This window comes from Nannospalax galili, unplaced genomic scaffold, assembly GCF_000622305.1.
Source record: "Nannospalax galili isolate Female #2095 unplaced genomic scaffold, S.galili_v1.0 scaffold100, whole genome shotgun sequence".
In the NCBI taxonomy this organism is placed as follows: Eukaryota; Metazoa; Chordata; class Mammalia; order Rodentia; family Spalacidae; genus Nannospalax; species Nannospalax galili.
The window spans coordinates 7,256,237-7,275,492 of NW_008352891.1; the positions used below are offsets into that span (position 1 = coordinate 7,256,237).

At 47.0% G+C, this 19,256-nt stretch overlaps 1 long non-coding RNA gene across 1 annotated transcript in view; it reads left to right on the top strand.

Annotated features, from left to right (window-relative positions):
* The window catches only part of LOC115067167, a 244,398-nt gene that overhangs the window by 114,260 nt on the left and 110,882 nt on the right, over window positions 1-19,256 (top strand). The window contains exons 2-3 of the long non-coding RNA XR_003846605.1: window positions 7,644-7,760; window positions 8,150-8,238. This is a non-coding gene — a long non-coding RNA (uncharacterized LOC115067167). The remainder of the gene's footprint in view (window positions 1-7,643; window positions 7,761-8,149; window positions 8,239-19,256) is intronic.

Below are 19,256 nucleotides of genomic sequence, written 5' to 3' on the forward strand. Positions count from 1 at the left end.
TAGTATGTTACTTCTGAGGTAGATCCATAGCCTCCTTTTTTCTTTTCCAACTTTTTACTTACTTTTTCAGATTTTATTTTTTAAAATATGTGTACATGTGTTTGTCTGTGTGGGGTATGTGCATATGTGTTCAGGTATCTGCAGAAGCCAAAAGAGGGCATCAGATTCCCTGGAACTAGATTTGCAGGCACTTGTGAGCTACCTAATGTGGGTGGTGGGAACTGAATGAGAGTCCTCTGTAAGATCAGCACATGCTCATAACTACTGAGCCATCTCTCTTGCCCCTACTTTTATATTTTTATAAAGGGTCTTATTAAGTCACCCAGGCTGGCTTTAACTTGCAATTTTCCTGCCTCAGCCTTCCAGGCAATTGGAGCTTTGGGCCTGTGTCACTAGGCCTGATTCAGGCATTTTCTTGAAGAAAAATAGCTAACAATATCTGCTGCCAATCATAAAACTGAAGCTTTTAGATAAAAAATTAGGCCTTTAGAAGACTATTATTCACCCCTGTAAGCTTAACAGATTGCTAGCACTAGACTCTTTCCTGATAGGCCATTGGCTGTATTAGTGACGAGTGATGAAATGCGTCAACATTCCATAAAGCTGCTTAACTCAACAAGTCAATATTTGCCTAACAACTAAAGCACAGTGTGGTAAAACCATGAATGGATAAAACCAATCTATTCATGATGCATAGGGGCTAATGGATTTTAATATCACCATGTATAAAAAATTAGAGCTAGGTTGTGGTTCAGCTGGTAAAATGCTTGCCTAGTATGCATGAAGCCTTGAGTTTGATCTCCAGCACTGCATAAAACTAGGTGTGGTTGTGCATGCCTGTAATATCAGCATTGCATGGTAGAGGCAGGAGGATCAGAAGTTCAGGGTCATCTTTGGCTACATAGAATTCAAGGCTAGTGTAGGCTATATGAGGCCTTGTTTCAACAAGAACAAGTGAATGATAGGGTTTTAGATTCTGCATTGTAACCAACCTGTAAGAAGCTCTTACTTCTGCATTTTGGTATACCATTGAAGAAGAAAACCCACAGGTATCTAAAAAGGCTACTATGAGACTATCCTTTCTCCTCAACCCTGTGTTTGAGGCTGAGTTTTCTTCACATGCCTCAACTAAGCAGCAGAATGCTATAGCCTATGCAGAGCTGTCTGCTGCTGAGTCTGATGTAAGACACTCTAGATACACATAAGCCTTTGCTGCTCTCTCCCACTGCTGCTTTTAAAATACAATTATTTTTGAAATATGGAAATTTATTTTAACATGTAGTCAATTTAATTATTACCCTCTATTATTAATTAACCAATTATTTTTGTGGTGCTGGAGATTGAACTTAAGGCCTTGTGCATGCCAGGTAAGTGATCTACCACTGAATTACATCCTCTCTTACTCCGCCTGCTTTTATTTAATTTAATTTAATTTTTATTTATTTATTTATTTATTTATTTATTTATTTATTTATTTATTTATTTATTTATTTATTTATTTATTTATTTTTTCATTTTTTTTTCTCAGTTGCAGCTGGTTTGTTTGTTAGTTTGTTTGTTTGAAGCAGGGTCTCCCTGTAGCCCCAGCTGTCCTGGAACTCACTATGTAGACCAGGCTGGCCTTGAACTCACAGAGATCCGCCTGCCTCTGCCTCCCAAGTGCTGGGACTACAGGCATGTGCCACCACGCCCGGCCTATTTATTTATTTTTATTGTATATGTATGAGTGTATTGCCTACATGTATGTAAGTGCATCATTGCATGCAATGCCCACAGAATCCAGAAGAGGGTGTTGGACTCCTTGGAATTGGGGTTACAGCTGGTTGTTAGGAACCATATAGGTGCTGGGAACCCAACCTGGGTTCTCCACAAGAACAGTAAGTGCTCCTAACCACTGAGTCATTTCTTCAGTTCTACTTCCTGCTTTTTAAAAAACTTTAAATTTTGAAACAAGATAAATTGGTAAGACTGTCCTTAAACTTGCGTTCTTCCTGTGTCAGCCTCCCAAGTACCTGGTATTACAGACCTGTGCCACTCTAGCTCTAGTTACTATATTTTTGTTTTTGCTTTTGTTTTTGAGACAGGGTCTCATGCATCTCAGGCTGGTTTGTGACTGGGGATAATCTTGAACTTCTGATCCCTCTGCTTCTACCTCTTGTATGCTGGGATTATAGCTGTGTGCTACCATATCTAATTTATGCAGTATTGGGATTGACCCCAAGGTTTCATGTTTTCTAGGCAAGCACTCTAGCAACTGAGCCAGTCCCCTAGCCCCCCCTAATTATTATTACTTTGACCCAAATTGCTATGTATTTTCTTCTCAACAAACATTATAAAACACAACCCGAATGATCAAAAGCCCTTTATGCTGCCCAACAGTTTTTAAGAGCTTTGTCAAGTAGACCTGAGACCAAAAGCATGTGAGAAAGACTGCCAGCCTCAGTTTAAACACTTAGGGGACTTCCAGAAAGGCACCTGGCTGCCTAGGACTTTCCAGGAGCCAAGGCAGCCCCATCTGCTGTTAGCTTTGAGCTTTCCCAGGCCTGACTTCTGCCTTTTCTGTAAACAGCCTGGGTCTGGTGGAATATGACTCAGGGACCACTGGACATGTCTTCTCTTTGGCAAGCTACATGAAAGGAAAATGTAATGTGGGCATTTATTTCTGAGCAATGTGTGAAAGAGAACACTGAGTAGCAGAATGTGAAGTTTAAAAGTAGCTAGGCAATGAGAAATATGGGCGCTATCTAGCAGGAGCTGGTAGGCAGGAAGCTCACCAGGGAGGCTAGGGCCCAGGCTGGCATCAGGAGGCACTGTGTATGGTGATAGGACCATCGAAAGTCTTCTTAGCCTCTGCCCTCCATACCTGCACCTGTATTTGATATCATGCCACCTCTCCTCTACATGTAGGCAAGGGACTCAGCTGCAAACCTTGATGACGCCCTTCAGCACTCCCAGCAAGCATGGTACAATATGGTTCTCTGCAAGCTCAGTGCCTATACTTGAGTTATATGGCTGTGGTTGACAAATGGAAAATGACTTTGTGACTGATGTGAGGGATGAGTGAAAATGGGTCTGGGAGAGGGGTGGGGACATGGGAAAAGTTATCTCTCCAGGCAGGGGCTGAAGAGAAGGAGGTATGTGGAGGGAAGGACACTGAGGGTCACTCCTCAGAGGAGCTAAAAGACCAAGTACAAGGTGACCCAGATGGGCAACCAGGTTAAAGGTGGTACACACAGGGAGGGCATGGCCTCGCCTGTTAGTCTGCTTGCTGTGCTGGGGCTTTTTAACTTAAATGACCCACTGAGCACAAGCTGCACTGGAGAGGTTTATAGAAAAGATGAGACATGAACTTGATACTGAAGGATGGCCAGGATCCTGTAGAGAAAAGAGGTGCAAGAAAAACATTCCAAGTTAGGGGACAGAGTAGATGAAGGCATAGAAACGGGAAGGTACACAGCCTTCAGATCATCTCAGCGGAAGTGAAGAAGTCTTGGGGTGAGGCTGGGGCTGCAAGGTAGATGATGATTTTGAAAACTAGTTTCCAGTTTGAGCACTGCTCTTTGGCCATGGGGCATCACGAATAGTCTTTCAGTAGCAATTTGGCTGACTGAACCCACACTCTCAGAGGGGGCACTCTGAAAGTGACCCTACAAGTGACTGAGGGGAACATTGTAGTCAAGAACATTGGCTATATTTTTACTATGTGTCGCAGGGAAGAAAAGAAAAGGTGAACCTGGAAACTAGGGAGTGAGGGACGGACCGAATTGCAAGGGGAGGGAGCTGGGGATGGTGCCAAGTCTCCAGCCTGATGCCAGAGCAGCACAAATATGCTGTTTCTTTACATAGCTGAGAGTGCAGATGGCCTTTAAGATGTGTGTATGTGTTAAAAAAACAAACCCAAGCATAGTGGTACACACCTGTAATCCTAGGGCTTAGGAGGCTGAGGTAAGAGAGTCACTGTAAGTCTGATGTCAGCTAGGACTACATAGCAAGCACCTGTTCCAGAGAACAAAATCGAAACAGAAAAACAGAAAAAGGAGCATGCACCTTCCTTGGAACTTAGCACGTAGGGAGAGCAGGGAGAGAAGCTATCTCAGGCTGGGAGTCAAAGCTAATCCATTTTGAGACCATTATTTTTAAGAAAACATCATTGAATACTGGGGCGATAGTTCAGTTGGTAAAATGCTTGACTTGCAAGCATGAGGACCTGAGTTCAAATTCCAGTCCTCACATAAAAAGCCACGTATGGTGGTACATGCTTGTAATCCCAGCACTGGGGAGGTGGTGACAGGCAGATACCAGAAGCTCACTGACCAGCTGACCTAGTCTAATAGACACTCTTTAAAAAAATTTTTTTTTGGTCTTTTTCAGACAGGGTCTCCCTGTAGCCCCAGCTGGCCTGGAACTTGCTATGCAGACCAGGCTGATTTCGAACTCACAGTGATCTGCCTGCCTCTGCCTCCCAAGTGCTAGGACTACAGGTGTGTGCCACCATGCCCCAGGTCTAATAGATGTTCTTATGGTAAAGAACTCAGGTCTCTAGTCAATAGCCATGTGAGTGAGCTGGGAACTAAATGTTCCCCCATCAAGTCCTGAGATGACTACACCTTGATCACAACTGAAGAATACCCCGAGCCAGAAGAACCAGCTGGTCACTCCCAGATTCATGACCCAGAGAATTATAAGAGCATAGGTATTTTGTTGTATTAGGCTACTAGGTGTGGGAAAACTTGTTACACAGCTACAGATAACTGATACCTGGAAGCTGTCTTGGTGTTTCAGAGCATTGACCTTGAAGTTGGATTGCATGGGTTCAAATCATGACTGTCATTTTAAACCACAGAGCCTCAAGTGAGTTGTTTAATTTTCTTTGCCTCAGTTCTTTCTTCTGTAAAGTGGGAGTAATAATAAGCCTGTGCAATAGGGCGATTGTGCAAATGCAAGGAGTTCAGGATCCTGTAGCACTCAGTATTAGCAGTTGTTATCATCTGATCCCTCATCACTGTCTGTCCTACCCTAATGCAAATCCCACCACAGTTTCTCTTCCCCACTCCAACCCTTGCTGGCCTCCCCTCTGCACTTTATACCCTTGTTCTTTATGCAAAACTTGGACTTGCTCTGAAGTTCTCAGATTTATGAACTCTTCAACTCTGGAGGATATCTGGAAGGCCCTGTAGAGCATTGGACATAGACTAAGAGGTGGAATTAAATAAAGCAAGCTGGTGACAAGAGGCAGCATCTTCTGTGAGTTTGTCAAGGCCAGGGTCAGCCATGGTGAAATTGTTGGATGCTGTGTGACCAGGGCCTAGCACTCTCCTGCCATAGAGAGCAAGTGCAAAGCCATCTTGTCCACTTGGATGGAGTAACTGGACAGGGTTCCAGTGAGACTATGAAAACACACATAACCAATGACAGGGAGCCTGGATGTCAGTTCTGGGTTGAACAATATGACACATGTGAGGGCTGGTCATGTGCTTGGTAACTAGGTGGAACTCGAAGCCAAAAGCTCCTTATGGAGCACTGAAGTGCTTGGCAATGATGCAACAGAGGCTCAATAGTGTGATGGGCAATGGGAGCTGGAAGCCGGAGGAAGGGGTTTCAGTGAGGAGTCCGACACCATCCCAGAATGTGTGGTGGTTCCATGGTCCTCACAGCTGTGCTCATTGCTTCCCTATGCCTGGTTCCTGTTTCCAGCCTGCTTCTCACTGGACAGCAGCTCTCTGGGCAGGCCTGCAAGAAGGTTGGCAGGAGGGGAGAACAGGAACCCTAATCATCAGAGAGAGAGAGATGTCAGCAGCTCCACCTCCTGCCAAGGGAGAAACTGCATCATCTCCTGTGCCTTGGGGCACTAGAGAAAGGTGAAGTGACAGAGACTTTGGGTCCTGTCCAATTGGGCTCTGGACAGATACCACATCTTTAGGGTGGGGTTTCTAAGGCCCTAACTGGCAAATTCATTGCAGTGCCCACCATGCAGTCAGAGTAACTTGCTCAGTAGCCTGTAGGGAAAAGTTGGCCTTTTATCCACCAGCATATATTTCCTGAGCATCAACTATGTGCTAAGACCCCACGGGGCCCCGAGGGATTGCACAAACCAAAACAGGGCTCCCGTGCCTGTGGTTCCCAGCATCTAGGGAAACAGATCTCTGCACAGGTGGTGTGGAGTCCTAAGATGAAGGGAAGTGACTGAGGGCACTGGATTCTTGTCTCAATGGCTAGGAGTGTCCCTGGGAATTAGTAGGTAGAAGTCAGAGACTATCTGCGGTTCACATACAGCATCTCATGGCAAAGAGTGACCTTGCTCAAAATGCCAGTCAACTAAGCCTATGGGAATTACTGGCTTAGTGGGAGAGTGAAGTTAATTTGCCAGCTAGCTAGCACCTTACCCAAGAGGTTATATCTTAACCTTATACGTATGCCCGTGTCTTAGTTACTCTTCTATGGCTGTGAACAAGTACCTGACAAGAGGCAACTTAAGGGAGGAAGGACTTATTCTGGCTCACATTTTGAGGGCAGAGTCTATTGTGGTGGAGAAGGCATGGCAGCAGGAGCACATGGCTACTTACTCACATCTCTGTAGACCAGGAAGCAAGACCAATGGGAAACTGGACACGACTGTAAACCTCAAAGCTTCTGATCCCCACTAGTGACCTACTTCCTCCAGCTGGGCCCTACCTCCTGAAGGTTCCACAAATGCCAAACAGTGCTGAACCAATAACACCCAGTAACCCTTCTGCTCTGCTGCCTACCTGTGGAGCCTCTTCTATGTCTCTTGGCCAGAGTAGGCCCTTGTAGGAAGGGCCATCTGTTCACACATCCACTGGGCCTGAGTGAGACTTTAGTACTCATGGTAGGTGACTGTACTTGGCTCTTCTCAAATCTGCCTTCAGTGGTGAAATTGGCCAAATTAGGAGTGTTTATACCATAGAAATCGGTACCAGCTACAAATCAAAGCTATTTTTACCTTCACTCCTCACCCCTCCCATTCTCCCAGAGCTCTAAAGAACACCAGGGTTTGCTCAGTGGAAACCTCTGCCTCAGTTAAGCCTCTTGTCCAGGTTGAATAGCCCGAGACTTGTAGCTTGTGGCTATCTCTGCCACCCTGTGTTAGGAAGTCTGCCCTTCAAAGGCTATGGTTGCCTAAGCTTCTATTAGCTGAACTCTAGGGGTCTGAGCAGCAGAAGGGAAGTCAGGGCCACCTTTGGGAGGTGTTGCTGTGAGTGTGGAGCTCACTGAACTGGCTTTTCCATCAGCTGCTGCAGCCATTGGGCTGGTTCTTTCCCTATATAGCAGCAGTCCAGAGGGGTAGCACAGGACCCAGCCTCTCAGAGCTGACCCTTCCACTTTCCAATTTGTAGCCTGAATAAGTATGAATAAAGGCATTACTTAAAGTAAGAGGGAAGGCAGAGGGCTGGCTCTCTCCTGCCTTATAGAGAGACAGACCCATGTTTCCTGTGCAGAGCGTCCACATGTGCCAGAGTTCTCCCATAGCAGGTCCCTATGTTTGCTCCATTTGACAGATAAGAAAACTGAGGTGCAAAGAGGAAGTGGTTGCCCCAAAACATATATGCAAGTGGGGGGGGGATGTGAGAGTTTCTTTGGGGCAGTCTACAAAGACCCCAAGCCTTGTTTTTCCATTCTTACAGGTCTAAGTACAGAGATCGACCCTGAACCAACATTGATTTCTGACACCTTGTGGGTGTCCACATCTTCCTGACTTCTTGGAGAAAGAAGGGATTTTCCCAGATGCCAATGAGAGACTGGTAGGATAGTGGGAAGTCCTGCTGTCCCTGTGTCCAGCCTTCAAGTTATATGCTGGGCCAGTGGTTTCCCTGAGGCTCACTAAAGCAATTGGAAAGGTCCCGAGGCCATAGGATTGCTGTGGATTCTGCTTGGACCATGTAAACTACCTGCCAAAGTGAGGCCAAGCATGATATGGGTACCAAGGCTTCTTTTGGCCATAGCTGATGCCTAGGTCTCTGTTCCTGCTTACAAGCCCATGATGCCCACTCCCATGTGGACAGCTAGCCCATATATTTCCCCATTCAGCTGATGGTGAGTGCTGTGCTATTTTAAGCCCACATGGAAGTATCTCTCTCTCTCTCTCTCTCTCTCTCTCTCTGTCTCTCTCTGTCTCTCTCTTTTTTATAAGGACCATCTGCAACCAGCCCCAGTCCAGATGATACAGTTGGAGCCTACCCACAGCATCCTCTCCGCCTTCAGACAGTTCCAGGAACCAGAGTGAGTCAGACCCAGCTGAAGCTGGTCTTGCTAACCTAAGTGATAGCCCAGGGGCCTGGTGCGGGGGACCACCTGCTCTCAGGGCAGGTGCTCTCCGCACAGGAAGGGACGTTCACTCTGAGCCTCTGAGGTACTCAGACCTGTCCTTCCAGCTGTGCCCCTTTCCCTTTGAAAGGGGCTGCAGTTAGTCACAAGTTCCAGTGCATTGGCTCCTTGTCAGGGCAGCTTGTCACAAAGCACTGATGGCTCACAGCTTGATCACATCCCTGCTGCCCCTAGAAGCCCTGAGGGGGGCAGTTGCAGAAAGAGTGAATGTCCTCAGGAAAGGGGATGCTAGAGGTGGAGTTCTGGGTGGCCATTTACCTAGGTCACTAGAAAGATGCCCATAAACACTTGCAGCTCAGCCTGTAACCCTGCCAGGCATCTGGGCATAGCTCATCAGGCCCCTCAGTGGGTCCCCAAGTCCTACTGGGGACTAAGCCTTTCTTGACCTTGAGTCCTGCCAGCTTGACTTCCTGGCCTGGAGTCTATCTGCTGCTCCTGTAGGGCCTTGCAGTTTATCTGTGGTCAGTTTTCTCACCCATTTCCTGCCAGCTGCTACTGGTTTTTCAGTCAACTCTGAGAGCCACAGTAATTGGGAAAGGGCACAGGCTGCTGGCCTGGTGATTCACTGACTGTGGCAGGCAGGACGTGAGGACTTGGGCATACCCTCTGAAGAGCACAGTGAGGTGCTTCCACCCAGCCTGGTCCCCTAGGCCTCTCTGAGTGGCATAGAAAAGACTATGGGGCACACACTCATGGTGAACTAAAATCTGGGGAGAGAGAGAGAGAGAGAGAGAGAGAGAGAGAGAGAGAGAGGAGAGGGGGAGAAAAAGGGGGAGAGAGAGGACGAGTAGAGAAAAAAAAGGGGGGGAGAGAGAGAGAGAGAGAGAGAGAGAGAGAGAGAGAGAGAGAGAGAGAAAGAGAGAAGGATTTTTTTTTAATGCACTGAGGCCAAAATAAATGGTTTCATGTGAGAAGCATGAGTGTGGGCCCCATTCACAGGGTCCCTGAGCTCTCTTTGAGGTATAATAGGGTGACTTTGCCATGCCTCTGATTAGGCTACAGTATCACATTGAACATTTTGTTTCTTGGCATTTCCAAAATTGACAAGGAGGAAATCCCCCCAGTGTAATGAATAAGTTCTCTTTTAATGTCATGAAATAGCTTTTCGGAGTTGCTCACATGCTGGCAATCACTGGCCAAGGGTGTCTCCCCATCCATAATCTTTTCTGCAGGGGTGGGGCCCTGTCTAGACAGCAGAGTCCCCAGGCGGGGTGGGACCTGGACCAGCTGGAGCAGAGTCACCTGGGAACTTGTGCAAGAGGTAAGATGTGGGGTGACTAGCTGCTGGAATTCCTGCCTTGACATCCCTGAATAATGGACTGTAACCTGGAATTGTAAGCCAGATAAACCTTTCCTCCTCATGCTGCTTCATGTTCAGGGTATTTTATCTCAGCAACAGACATGGAACTAGAACACTGAGTTTCTGAGAATAGCTTTAGTAAGAGTTTAGTAGGTGTCCCAGCTCTGAGAGTGGAAAGGCAGTAGCTTGAATTTGACCCTGAACTTCTCCAAGTCTCCGAGTTCTCCTCTGATAATGGGCTTAAGCATGCCAACATTCATGGTTGTAAGAGCTCAGAGATAATACATAAAAGGGCTTAGCGAGGTCTTTGGAAACTCATAAAGGTAATGATAATTACTGCATGGGGAGCAATAGGGATACTTTGAAGGATATGTAACTGATGCATGAGATACAGAAAACACTTTCTTTACACCTGCAAAAGCCTTGGACATTTAGGTTTGGACATGAGGTTCTTTGTTGTATGCAAGATGCAAGTACTATTAATATTTCATGGTGTTGTCATGCTTAAAATTTATCTGAGAAAATATCTGAAATATTAGCTCAGAATCTAATTGTTTTCTAAAGCAACATTCCTTTGAACTGAGAATAACATTGCACAGAAACACTTTATATCTTCATATTTTTCCCTCTTGAAAAGTTACAAGGCCCAGAATACAAGATCATTGTCTTTTGATGAATGTACCCTCAGGATGACTGATAAACACCCCACGGTGAATGAACAGGACCTGGCTGTGGAGTATTTGATAGCTTGTATTCTTGGACTGGTGAGGGGCCAAGTTCTGCTTCTTTTAAAAAATATTTTATTTATTATTTTTATTTTATGTGTATGAGTGTATTACCTGCATTATATGAGTGCAGCCGTGTCATGAAATGCCCACAGAGGTCGGAAGAGGCAAGCCTTACTTCTTATGGAGCAATTCTAAGCTGAACCAGGGTGAGCTGTATTTAAACATGGAACATCTTGGCAGAGGAACACAGTGGTCACAGGAAAGTATGCCCTAGGGGATGCTTCCAGAATGTCTTTGTAAGGCTCTGCCTTATATTTAGCTTCCCTTTAAATGCAGCCTCGGACCAGACATCCTTCATTCATCCCACACTCTGTGGGTACAATTTTCAGGTGCCTGTTTGCTGAGTACTTCTGTACTGTGGGAGAGACACCCTCAACCAGCGGCGGTGCCCAGGTGTGGTGACTGTGGGCTGGAGTTTGCATTCGCAGATGTTGGTTCTATAGAGTCGGTCCCAGAGCCACCAAGCAAGGCTCTTTCTAGTCCCAGATTTTACACAACCCCTCACTGAGCTATTTCTCACTGAACAATTCCACTCTGCTGGCTTTGGAAGGGGAGTGTGCCAGGCACCTGGAGGCACCCAGAAACCCATGTATGGAGTTGATGCAGGCCACCCAGGTGAATTTATAGGAAACTTGTATAGCTGTAACTCACATCAGATTGGTGTGGTCCAGGTGGGAGGCCATGGTGGGTGCTGCTATTCCTGGTGCAGGACTAACATTCTGTGATGCTGCCTCTGTCTTGGCTCTCTACCTTTACAATGTGGCAGAATCTAGATCTTTTGGTTCCACAAAAACGCTTGGGCCACTTTACTGTCCAGGACATGATATACCTGCTATGCCCAGGTTTCAGATGGCACCTTCCAATTTCCTCCTTGAGGTTTTCTGAGAAGTCAGTCACCTGGTGGTGTCTGCCAATGTGCTCTCGCTCTCTCTCTCTCTCTCTCTTTCTCTCTCTCTCTCTCTCTCTCTCGTGTGTGTGTGTGTGTGTGTGTGTGTGTGCCAGCCACAGTACAACCTGTTTTGTCATTTCTTTGGTTCTGCCCTCCTCTTTTTGATAAGATCTCTCACTGGCCTGGAACTCAGTAATTCAGTAATCAGGTTAGGCTGTCTGGACAGTAAGCCACAGAGATCTACCCTGTCTCGACCTACCAAGCACCAGGACTCTAAGGGCACTCTACCATGCTCAGCTTTTTTTTTAGATGTAAGTTTTGGGTATCAAACTTAGGTTCTTGGGCTTGGAAGGCAAGCTCTTTATCATCTGAACTGTCTCCCCAGAACTTGAATTCTCTTATTTATTAGAGGAAATGATCCCATCAGAAAGTCTCTTGTTGCCAGTGCCCCCTGATTTCTAGGTTAAGTATCACTGTGTCTTTTACAGCTCTGACTGTGCATTTGCACAGCCTTTTCAGCCCTCTTGCTGTGAATTGGATTCTGCAACTGCCCTGTACCAAGGCCACTTCTGTCACCTGCTTCCCATTCCAGATGCCTGAAGGCTGGGTGGAACAGCACAGAGTAGCTGGAAGTGGCCCAACACCAGGGCTGCTGTGAATGCTAGCCCTTTATGAATGCTCTTCCTTTTGGTTGGTGTGGAAACTCCTCTTCATTCTTCAGAACCCTGCTCCATGATAGTGCCTCCTTCTCCAGTTCCTTTAGTCTCTTCAGCATAGGCCATTTCCTCATCCATAGGCTGTATCGAGGTATGCTGATGCCTGAGACTTGTTCCTGGTCACATCTGGCAGGCCAAGTGGGGTGCTTCCCCTGTGGGGGAGCAGAACAAATCTTTCTCTACTCTTCTCACTACCAAATCCCTGTCCCTCCACAAGGAAGTCTGATTTCCTGTTCTAGAAACCCTGCAGGAAGCAAGCTGATGGTAGGGAGGCTGTCACAGAGCCTAGAGACACAGAGATGTCCTTTCTGACTAAAAGCAGGTTGGAGCTGACTGAGAAGGGTTGCGGGAAGGGCTCAGCACAGCCCCCTTTGAACAGAAGCCTGGGGACTCCTGCTTGTGGAGGGTGCTGGGGAAGGGTAGAGTCCCAGAAGACACTCTAGGCAAGCAGGGAAAGCCATAGGAACTGGGAGAGCAGGGATTACGTGGGCGTCTGGGATCTGTCAGGAGGCCAGGGATGGCATTGAGACTAGGGTTCCCCAGAAGGTCAGAGATGGTACAAAGGTCTGGGGTGTCCCATGAGGTCAGGGATGACATAAGGATCTTGAATTCCTCAGATCAGGGATCACACAAGAGTCTGGGGTTACTCAGAGAGGTCAAGGGTGACACAGGAGCCTGGGGTCCCTCAGGGAGGTCAGAGATTACATGGGGGAATGCCCAGAGAGGTCATGCTTTGATCTGGACTCTGTCCCTGGTGTGACCCATGACAGTCTTCTGACCCACTGGTTTCTGTTTCCTTCTCTGTTAGAACGAGGTTAAGGACATGTGCCTGCCTGGAAGAATCTGGGGACAAATGGGAAAATTTGGACACTATGTCTTGCTTGTTTTTCTCATTTGTCTTGGAAAATCTTAGCTGAAATGTACCTGGGGGTATCACTGGAAGGGAAAGTTGCTCTGAGTCCAGGAGGGGCTGGGATAGCCATGGACTCCCATGTGGCTGTGGCCATAGGGCTGTGGGTAGCTATTGCCTCTGCAATCCCATAAACAGGCCTAGAGAAGAGGAGTTGTGGTCCAGAGACACACCTTTAGCTCTCATCAGCCTGATGATACTCTTCATGGATGATCTTTTTTATAGATGACCCAAGGTACTCTGAATTCTAGGGCTGAGTCAGCCCTCACCTCCTCTTTGTCAGTTGGACTGACTGCAGTTCGAGGTCTATGTGTGAGTGCTTGGTAGAGGCCACAGGTGCCCAGGACCTACAGAATAACTTGGTCTGGCTCTCTTGATCTAGCTGGACAGTTCTGGGACTGCTTAGGGCATCTTCATCTCTGTCTGTAATCCTAGTCTTCTCAAAAGAGCCATGTTGGGGGTGTTCAAAACCAGACAGGCTTCCTGTATAGGGTGGGAAAGGACTAGGAATGGTCAGGTGAGCTCCAAGTTCCCCTCAGAGCTCCTAGGACTGGAGAACCAACTTCTTCTCATTTCAGCCTAGGGACCCTTGGGAGGCCCTTCTGACTGCTTGTCTGACCTGGGTGCCCCTGGCTGCTAGGTCAGGTAAGTGCTGGGGTGTCCTGGGCAGAACCACTCACACTGCACAAATGTCTCCCTATACCAATTCCCCTAAGCTTGTTCCACTTTCAAAAATAGCTAATGAGAAAATTAATTTTGTCACCCAGATGCATTCAGTAAAAGCATGTCATGGAAAGACAATTAACCTCTGAACTGATAAATCTTTCCTAAATTAATGAAGCTTGTTTGTAGATGCTGAGAGATTGAATTGGGATGAGGACTCCCCAATCCAAGCTTCCTCCGGGTTGTGAAGGGGAGGTTGGAGGTAGAAGGGAAGGAGGTAGGTATGGTGCTAAGAGAGAGATTGGTTGAATACTTATTTTGTTTAGGCTATCCACTAGCAGACCTGAAAAATGAAACTAGAGAATGAAAAGTTAGGATACTTTTAAGATATGGGCTTTTTAATCTTACCTTGATTAAAATTGTTCCAAGCATAATCATTCTGGATTCTTTTTTCCTGGGGACTGGGGAGATGGGTTTGTTGATAAAGTACTTGCCTTGAAAGGATGAGGACCTGAGTTTAATCTCTAGCACACGTATAAAAAAACCCGAGTGCGGTGGGTGGTGTCCATAATCCTAGAGCTGGAGGAGGCAGAATCAGGAGACTCTCTGGGTCTTTCTGGTCAGTCAATCTACCTGAATTGATGAGCTCCTGGTTCAGTGAGAGACCATGTCTCAAAAAATAATGTGGGGAATGATTGAAGAAGACACCTGACATTGACCTCTGGCCTCTGTGTGTACAGGCACACATTTGTACACTACTCATTCCCTTACCCTTTCTGCTCATTGAAAGAGCTCTCTGTTCATTGAAAATTTTTGCTCAGAATTCTAGCCTGGAACACCCTGCCAGTCAATGCATGCACCCCCTTCAAGAAGATCACTGCAGGGGATGGGGGCGGGGGGGTTTAGGCAGCAGCACCTTAGAACAGGTTGTTTCTGTCTCAAGTGGGCTCTCTTTTCCAAGGCTGAGACCGGGCAGACAGGATAGGAAACCTTATGCAGAAGAAACAAGTTCTGGGGCACTGGCAAGTGGGGCTGGTGTGGGAGGTGTCAGCAGGACAATGGATGCAGAGCTGGGATTCCACTCTGTGACCCTCAGGAGCATCATCCCTTGCCTAGAAAGCAGTAACTTAGGAAGCAGGTCTAAAGAGACTCTAGCTTTGGAGATGTCAGACTGACCGGCTGTAGGTTAGGGTCTGGGTCCTGCTCCTCAGGTGCTGATAGTACTCACCTGTAAAACCTGGTTGGTAAACTTTGTCCATAGGACAGCTGGCCATCAGCTAAAGGTGCTGCTTTACTCCTGCCTGCTAAAGTGCATTCCTTTATTAATTCCTCCATCCTCTGTGAGGTGCAAACAGGGGCAAAAAGAAGCCATTCTTTTGACTCCTCCTATAGTACTCATTCCAGGTACTATAGCACCCATTGGGATATATGGTTGGAGTGTCATATTTGCTCAACAACTTGGAGGCAAAAAGGAAATGGAGAAAAACTCTCAGACACCCAGGCTGAGCTTCTCTCCAGAAAATGCAGGAGTGATAACAGCCAGTCAGCTGCTGAGGAAGACAGGAGTCTGGACATCTGAAACCAAAGGCAGCTGGAGTTAAGCCTGGGTCATTATGTTGTCAGTTTGGCTAGGGGAGGTGTTTGTGGAAGAGTCAATGAAGGAGGCTGAGAAAAAGCCAGCTGGTCCACTCACAAACACTGCTTGCACGCTGTGAGTACAGAAGAAAGAAGAGATACTGGGTATCTGGAGTCTGGTGACCAGGCTCCCACTATCTAATCTTCCTAGACAAAATGACATGCATGCAGATTGCAGAGATTGATAGACATCACCTATCTTGAGTTCAGTTAGGCCGTTGCTCTCTCTGCATGACAAACTTCCTGCACCCCCAAGCCAGAAAACAGAAGAGATTTGTCTAGCTCTCTGGAGTCCAAGCTGTCTAGACTAGAGCCTCAAGTGCCCATCTAGAGAGAAGGATCTCAGAGTGACACCCTAGAGCCTTGATATGTGGTAGGGTCATAACACCTAGAACAGAGACTGAAGAACTTGTCAGTTTTTCAGAGTTTTCTAGGGTGGTAAGAAGGGTGCTCAGCCAGGATAGATGATCAGAATCCATAGTGCCTAGGAAGTCACAGAAGGGATAAGAGATGGAGCTCAATGAGGGTCCCAGGATACAGCAGAGCTGGGAGAGCTTGTATCTGTGGCTCTGGTGCTTTCCTTATACCTGGCATTGACCTGGGTTGCAGATCTTTTCCCATCTCCCATAGGTGGCAGTAGATCTGGTGCCAGGCAAGTACAAGCCCAAGACAACCTCAACAGCAACACTGAGCTCTCTCTGCCCTCCGAGTGCTGCTTACCTCCCAGGCTGCTCACCACCCCATAGATGAGTGAAGGGCTGAAAATATGGAAGAAAGATGAGAGTTTGGAGGAAGCTAAGACCAGGATTAGCACTAGGCTTAAATGCATGCTTAGAGAGGGGCGTTTCCAGGATGGTGTTTACCCGGTGCATCTTCTCTGCACTATGGGCAAAGCTCAGAAAAGTGGCACCGTCCATAGCGTCTAGTCTCTGAGTCATGGAAAGGAGATCTAAACATCCAGGGTTCACTATGCAAACCTGTTACTAGTGAGTGCTGCTATCAAACCATTGGAGTTTGGAGAGTGCTGCCTCAGAGCTGTGAACTAACTTGCAGGATGCATGGTGTTTAGAGGAGATCCTGGAGCCCCACAGGCTGGATAAGAATGCAGTCTAGGCCCTGAGCCAGTCCAAGCATCAGTTTCTGTATCTGTATATTGACACAGAATTTCTCCTTCATCAGAGAGAATAATGTGCTAAAAACAAACAAACAAACAAACAAACAAACAAACAAACAAACAAACATGTGTTTTCAGTTCAGAAAGCACTGTACAAAGCTGCCCCTGGGTATATGTGTGTGTGTGTGTGTGTGTGTGTGTGTGTGTGGCGTGTGTGTGTGTGTGTGTGTGTGTGCGTGTGTGGCGTGTGTGTGTGTGTGTGTGTATATATATATATTGTGTGTGTGTGTGTGTGTGTGTGTGTGTGTGTGTGTTTTTTTTTTAACTCACCTGTAGCCCAGCTGACCTGAAACTTACTATGTAGACCAGGCTGACCTTGACCTCACAGAGACCCTCCCACCTCTGCCTCCTGAATGCATATTACTCTGGGCTCAGAGGAGTCTCAGGATGCTCCTGGGAGCAACCTGCTCTTTCCAGAGTCTATTCATTTCCCTGGCCTTTCCCATGTTAGAGAAAAGGCTACTGGAGTCTCTTATCTCTCCATTGTCTCCCATCTTCCCATCTTTCTCACACTGTGTGCACATGCATAAGGGGGAAAAATCAAGGGTTGATATAGACAATGCAGAGGAAGAGCCAGCAAAGCAGAGGTCCTGGTCCAAAACCATCCCCTCCCCAATGTGACTTATTCACAGTGATCCCTTGCTGTACAGTACCACTTGGTCCTCAGGCGCCTGCTCAGAGGGTGCTTGGTATCTCTCTAGAGATGGGCTGGCCTGGATAGGGCTTTTCCCTAGCTGCTGTATTGTTGGCCCTCTAGGCCACCTTGCTGCTGGAAGGGTTAATCAGCAGTCAAACAGGCCAGAAGGGTGGTGACAGGGGGAAAAGTGGGGAAGTGACAAAAGTTGAAGAAATCTCTCAGGACCTTGCAGCTGGGGCTCTACTTCCCAATTCTCTTGCTGAAATGGTGCACCATGGCCCTTAGCCTCTGGCTCCCCTTCCACCCCCTCTGGAGAAGCACAGTTTCCCCTTCAGATCCCTCCTCCTAACCCCTGACTCAGCTCCTTCTGTAGCCTACAAGTCTTGCTGGGGGCACCTGTGGGCTAAGCCTGGTCAGGGGTCGATTGCATTTCTCAGCTGCCTTGAATGCTTCCTACTTAGAGACCAAGGGTGGTGAGGTCAACTGACAAATGACAAGCCTGAATTTTACAGTCAGAGGTAGATGGCAGTCCCTAGCTGAGCACTTACTTCTGAGCTTTGCTGTTCACTGGGGTCTAAGGGGTGGGTAGGGAGAGTCCTACTTGGGAAGGGCTTATTGATGCACCATGGTGCTTAGATTCTATGTATTGGTGGTAGAAGGTAGCAAAGACCTTTTCCTAGGGAGAGACAGAAGTGGCTCCCAGGATCCTCACCCCCCTGAGTGTGTGGAGGCAACAGTAAGCACTTACAGAGACCCCAACTCCAGGTAGAGGAGGCCTCATCTTGGGTCTCCTTTGTTCCTTTCTCAGATTTGGACCCAGGGCTTCAGTCTACTGGCCTGGGAGTTAATTCTGGGTCCCTTTGTCTGCTCCACTTATTTCTCCAGCTTAGGCACAACCACTTGAGGCTAGAGTTTACAAAATACAGTCCTATTTCCAGATAGGCAGTGCCTAGAGGAAAGCTCCCTCAATGGATAAGAAGGAAGACTGTGGTCCAAATCTAGACCTGAAGCCCCCTCCAGAGGACTTCCTCCCTATTCTCATTGTGAGGGTCCTCTGTGAATGAAGGAGGTGATTCTGAGAAGCTGGCAGACACTTTGAGTGTAACCATTTATTATTTACTTATTGTGGTACTGGGGATTGAACCCAGGGCCTTGGGCATGCTAGGTAAGTAGTTCACTACTGAAATACAGCCCCAGTCCTCCTCTTTTTCTTCTGTTTTGAGACAGGGACTCATTAAGTTGCCCAGTCTGGCTTTGAGCTCACTCTGTAGTACAGGTTGGCCTTGAACTTTTGATCCTCATGTCCTAGCCTTCTGAGTAGCTGAGATTACAGGCCTGAGCCACCATGCCTGACTATTACTTTATTATAAATATAATTGATACTTTAGAAAGAAAGTACAGCAATAACAGCTACAGTCTCATTTATGGGACCCAATGGTGAACTTCAGACTCAGTTGAACACTGAGCTACAGACTCAGCTTGGATGGTCTCCTATCACCTCCATTATAAACATTAGCATCCCTATTTGACAGGATGAAGACACTGGGAATTGAACTCTTGATGTTTTGAAGGTGAGCCTCAACTTTAATAATTGTATTATCTCTCCAGTCCCAGTTGAGGATACTGGGATGCAGAGAAGTCCAAACACTTGATGGATGCTCCACCCATGAAACGAGGCTGAGCTAGGATACTAACCCTGAGCTCTGAGCCCTACACCTGCCTGTATAGCTCTTTAAGTTCAAAGCTGACCAGTTCCCTCCTTCAGGAGGATAGCGAGGGTTGTCAAAGGTAAAGCAAAATATCAGTTTAAAGCTCTGCTTCATGTTAAGGCTAGAAAAGCTAACTGCTTGCCTTGGCATTTATGGGTGAATAAATCACCATTCTCATTCATGTAATGCAAGAGTGAGGTGGGACAGAAAAAAAAAAAAACACTGCTGTTAAGCTATTCAGGGTCAGGTCTAACTCTAGTGGTCACATTTTAGCCATGTGAACTTGGGCCAATTTATAGTCTCTAGGACTCCAGTTTGTTCACCTATAAAAAAGATGCAATAAGCTGGACGTGGTGGCACATACCTGTAGTCCCAGCACTTGGGAGGCAGAGGCAGGTGGATCTCTGTGAGTTCAAGGCCAGCCGGGTCTACATAGTGAGCTCCAGGATAGCTGGGGCTACAGGGAGACCCTGCTTCAAAAAGACAAAAAAA